General features: G+C 40.9%; 1 long non-coding RNA gene across 1 annotated transcript; it reads left to right on the top strand.

The window, feature by feature from the left end:
* Positions 1-2,864: 2,864 nt before the first annotated feature.
* LOC121069591 lies at positions 2,865-5,135 on the top strand. Its single transcript, XR_005819510.1, has 3 exons — positions 2,865-3,622; positions 3,991-4,072; positions 4,806-5,135. It is a non-coding gene; the product is annotated as an uncharacterized LOC121069591 (long non-coding RNA).
* The last annotated feature ends 547 nt before the right edge of the window (positions 5,136-5,682 follow it).

The raw sequence follows: 5,682 nt of genomic DNA, 5'->3' as shown, positions 1-5,682 counted from the left end.
TAGATTGCTTCTAGTTATTGAATTTATTTGGTTTTGGATTTTCTGATTTCTTGATAGCTAATCTAAGCACAAAGTTGTTCTCTTGAAGGTTTTCTTCCTCCTTTGTGTTTGTTCTGGCAACAGTACCACAAACTCCTTTTTTCTTATTTTTCTTAGCTACTTCCAGTGTTTCTTCTGTCATTCATAGAATCATAGAATCATTAGTGTTGGAAAAGACCTCCAAAATCATCTGGTCCAACCGTCACCCTACCACCAACGTCACCCACTAAACCATGTGGCACCAGGTCCAACCTTTCCTTAAACACCCCCAGAGATGGTGACTTCACCACTTCTACTGGCAACCCATTCCAATGCCTGACTACTCTTTCTGAGAAGAAATGTCTCCTAATTTCCAACCTAAACCTCCCCTGGTGCAACTTGAGGCCATTCCCTCTAGTCCTATCACAAGAGAAGATGCCAACCACCAGCTCCCCAAAACTTCCTTTCAGGTAGTTGTAGAGAGCAAGAAGGTGTCCCCTGAGCATCCTCTTCTTCAGACTAAACAACCCCAGTTCCCTCAGCCGCTCCTCATAGGACTTGTGTTCCAGGCCCTTCATCAGAGATGCTTCCAACTATTTGCTCACTTGTCACAAAGATATATATATATATATATATATATATTTAAGTCAAGGAATGCAACTTTCCTTTTATTTTATTCATTTTCTTTCTACTTTCTGGTTTGGTCAACTTTTTATTTTCTTACTAGTATTCCTCTGACACTTCAGACCTACATCTTGCTACTGCTCATTCCTCCCATATATCTGATCGTACTTTCTCTGTCATCATTTTGACAGCATAAAATTTATTAACATGACTAGGTTGAGGGGACATCATTAATAGGAATGAACACCTGATCTTTTTTTTTTTTCTTTTAATGAAAAAAAAGTTGTATACAGTGGTTTATATTTTTTTTCCACTTAAGGAAATATCCACCCATATTAAAACTGGGAAGGATCATCACACAGCACCAGAATTAGCAAGCAGTAAAATTTCTAAGACTGGAAAAAGCAGCCATAGTAGATCAAAACAGGATCTATGTAACACAGTATCCTGTCTCCAACAGTGGCCAAAACCAGAACCCCCAAAGGAATATGAAAATGGGCAAGTCTAGGTGATATTTCCCTCAATTACTTTCTCAGTCATTTGTGGATTACCAAGCAGCTCTGTTCAAAACAGTTAACATTTTTAATAGAGGATATATCCAAGTTTTCACACAAAAATTATCCAGTATTTAATGCAATATTTTCCACATTGTTATAAAAAAATGTTTTTAATGCACTTTTGATGTAATCTCCTATATTTACTTTTGCTATAAACACAAAAAGAAAAAAGCCAGCAACTCAAAGTAATTTATCTGTAGATTAAAACACTGTTTACTTTAATAATCCATACATATGACGTTTTCTAAATCCCATTACTTATAGATGAGCAAAACTTTTGTTAGACAAAGATTTGTTAGATTATGAAGGGGGTTTTGAACAGTTCAGAGATATTTCAAAATTAAGTTTTCATATGATGTTTTGACATTTATTTTCATAGTGTCTGAAGGTACAAAGGCTTATACCAATTGGAAAGGAAAAAAAAAGTTATTTCATGAGTTTTTAAAGTCCTTTTGTGGGAAGTTAGGTTGGGTTTAGATGTTATTTCTAGTTAGGATTGGTCCAATTTTATTCCCAGTCATCTGTTCATTTTTAATGAACAGTAATTATTTATTCCCAGTAATCTGTTCTGTTTTTTAATCAGTTTTTAATCTGTTATAAGCTGTTTCAGTTAGGACAGAGTTAATTTTCCTCCTAGTAGCTGGCAGGGTGCTATGTTTTGGATTAGAATGAGAAGAGCGCTGATAACATGCTGATGTTTTAATTGTTGTAGAGCAGTGCTTACACCAAGCCAAGGACTTTTCAGCTTCTCGCTCTGTCCTGCTAGCGAGCAGGCTAGGGATGCAGCAGGAGCTGGGAGGGGACAGACCCAGGACAGCTGACCCAAACTGGCCGAAGGGGTATTCCATACCATCTGACGTCATGCTGAACAATATATAGGGGTGGCTAGCCGGGGTGGAGGGGGGGGCCGGCTGCTCGGGGATAGGCTGGGCATCGGTCAACGGGTGGTGAGCAATTGCATTGTGCATCACTTATTTCGTACACATTATTACTATTAATACTATTATTATTATTATTATTATTGTTATTCTTTTCCCTGTCTTAATAAACTGTCTTTATCTCAACTCACAGACTTCACTTTCCCGTTTCTCTCCCCCATCCCGGAGAGGGAGGGGGGAGGGTGAGCGAACGGCTGTGTGGTGTTTGACTGCCAGCCGGGCTAAACCACAACATAAGCTACAACTTGTGAATTATTTTCTTAGTTGAGCAAGGACCGATGCTTCACAAATAAACTAGCCTCTCTTCCAATTCTAGAAACTTTGTACATAGCCCCCTCAGTTGATGTCTGGACAGATGTACAAAGGCATGCCTCTCACTTATTTCACATTCAGACACTTCAGGGAGGTTTTCTCCCTTCATAAGCTTTACTATTTCAATCTATCTGCAAAAGACAATACAGTTTGAGGAACACCTCCATCTGTATCCGCAGCCACTAAGTTAGCTACTGAATAGAAGAGGCCCCATCCTCCCCTAATAGGTATGTTCTTGCTAGGAGTATGGAGTAGGTGGCAAGGACAACACAACACCAAGTACCAGCTGCATTCTTCAGCAGAAAGAACAAAAAAGGAACTGTTAAAGGTTAGATTTTTTTTTTTTTTCACCTTGTCTACAAAACTCTTTTCCCTTCAGAATCTCCCACTCCTGGCATAAACTCCCACTTTCGGCAACGAACAGCAGAAGTCTTAGAGGCAACTTGTGAATGAAGGAGGCCTCTCTATTTCCATCCAGTACATTCTCTGCACTGGTTGAAGAAGGGTTCCCAAACAACAACATGTATGAGTACCTAATTAATAAGCATATCAGAATGCAACTGCATAAAGGCAGAAAGGTGAAAATCAGTGCATAACAGTCTTAACTACTATATTTCCTAAATATCCATTAGGTTGACTTCACAGTGTTAATATTCTGTTACAGAAGCTTTCAGGAGGTAGGATGCAAACTGAAAAAAACAGCTGATCTATCCAACTGTACCTCAGCAGCACTAGGGCATCAAGAACTACAGCATAATTCCTTGAACCATGTAATTGGGGAGTGACTGGTGACCCTTTTTCTGTATGCTTGTGTTGTCTCACTGGAGCAGGTACAGAGGTCTGCTGTGGGAGGGGAGTTCAGAAATATGTGCAAAGTAAAGGAGCTGAGTAAACCCCAGAGCCCCATATTTCATGCCAGAATTGGCAGCTGAGCTGTAGGTGTAAGGTTTGTTGTCAGGGTATTGCATGGGCTGCAGGGCGCCACAGCCAGGGCCCAACCCACTGCCCCAGCCAGGAGCCAGGCAGCTGAGGGCACTGGGGAAACTCTAGGCCCAGGCATCGGGCCTCCCTCTGGGAACAGGGCCGGAACGGGGCCAGACCAAGGCCAGGCTGGGACATGGGCCTGTGGGGCTGTGTAGAGCTGGAGACCGGCCTTGCCATGGTGTCACAGGGGTAGGGACTGATGGCCCTTGGGGGCTTAAATGGGGCCCTGGGCTCTGGGCAGGGTGGGGGGAGCCCCAGGGAGTAGTCAGGGCTGCTGGTGCCCTCATGGACATGACAGTTATGTTGCCTCCTACCCCAGCTGGTAAGCTGGGCAGCTCTTTTTCACTTCACCCATCCCTGGCCCTTCTCATCAAAACCTGCTGGCATTCATCTTCCTCCGTCCCTGCTCTTTTGTGCTACTTTTGTCCTGTTACCTTCTCAACTACACTTTGTGTCTAACTCCTGTATTTCTTTACCTTGCTTTTCTTGTCCCCTTCTTCCCCATTTTTATCCAGTCATGGTGCTCCTTTCTTTCATTTCCTCTTCTCCCATCCTAGGACCCTGTAAGCAATGTCAGAGGAAAACCCTGTTGGACTTGGGAGACCAAGAGCACTGATGATGCATACTCATTAGCTGTTGGTAATCTTCTGCTTTTTTTTGACCCTTAAACGTTTTCCACCAGTTGTACAGAGTGACCTGACTAACATCTTAATCATGTTTCCAGACAGCTGGCTTTTCTCAGTTCACTCATCTCTTACAAATTACTCAAGGCATAGTCACTCCTCTCTCAACTTTCATGGGGAGCCTTGGCCCTTTAAGGCTATGTTCATGTTAGCAAGTGGTAAGACCAAACAGGTATGGAGCTGTGGATCCAGGTAGTTAACACATACAAAGTTTATGCATTTTTGGAGAGTTTATCTCAGACTAGTTCTAGTCCAGGAAGTAAGGAGAGCCCTGGAAAATTTGGGAAACTCTCCTTCAAGGAGGCACAGACCCTTCCCTTCATCTGTTTTAATTACTGGTGCCACATTTAAATTCTATATCTTCACCTAAAGGGAAAAAAAAAAAAGGCTTGGAATGCACTTCAACAGCAGCAGAAGAAAGCAAAGAAAGCACTCAATTCCTGAATTCCCCGATTCATATGAGTATTAACAAGCCCCGGATTTAACCTCAGGTTGAAAAAAAAGAAGAGAAAACCTGCCATTCTGCCCTTAAGAAACAGAATATTGGGGATGGAGGTGATAATAGAAGGCAGGCAGAGTGGAAAGTAGTTGAAAGCATTTGAGAGAGATCTGTAGGGCTGTGTACTGTGGTGAGAAAGTTCTTCTTTGCCTCCCTGATCCAGCTTTCACCATATGCTCTTATTTTCTAGACACCTGACTTGAGTCTCTAAGGCTCACTTTGCTGAAGTGGTAAGTGCTCACAACTGCTCCTGAAGATGAAGGGAGCTCCTCTTTGGAGGTACAAGCTGCAATGAATGTTTCTTTCCTTAGGAAACATGGAAAACTTCAGCTGGATTATTCTTATATGCAGCAGCTGTCCATACATTTTTCTTAAAATCAAATATGTGAGAACCAAAATATTTTAGTTTAGATAGTCAGACACAATATCTTAATGGATCTGTATTTAGTGTTTTTTTTTTCTTAATGTGTCTTCATGGGCTGAAATCGGCAGACGGGCTATGTGTTCTTCAACACTGTAATCAGGCACTGTATAACAAAACAGTCTCTTCCTACTACTCTTGTTTTGCTCAGAAAGCCTGGGCTACAGAGGAGGATGGGAATATTAAGATTATGAACTACAGCTGCCTGAGGTAGAATGGTAGTATTTCATTACTGAAGTATTTTAATTGTGAGCCAAAATATTTCAGATTTTGTTTACTTTCAAAGTTAAAATTTTCCACTGTTTAATTTCTTTAAATAGTTTTAAGGCTATGCAGTCTGAAAATGGCCCTAGATATCTCACACTGGACATCTGAAATTAATGAAGATGTTTTTCCTTAGTCTCCCCAAGGTACAGTTCCTAGTCCTAACAATAGACATAATAATAGAACTTCACCATTAGGACAAATTGCAAAATTAAATTAATGTTAAAGCATGTGAATACTGAAATAGAAACTCTTTGAAGAAGTGTTGTAAAAATAGGAGCGTGTTCAAATAAGATTGTTGGAGAATCATAATTCTGGAATAACACAGGATTTTGGTTGGCATTTATGTAGGCATTTAATTTATTAAAGCTTTGTGTTCATA

Source organism: Cygnus olor, chromosome 4 (genome assembly GCF_009769625.2).
Source record: "Cygnus olor isolate bCygOlo1 chromosome 4, bCygOlo1.pri.v2, whole genome shotgun sequence".
Taxonomy (NCBI): Eukaryota; Metazoa; Chordata; class Aves; order Anseriformes; family Anatidae; genus Cygnus; species Cygnus olor.
This window is presented reverse-complemented; position numbering and strand designations above follow the sequence as displayed.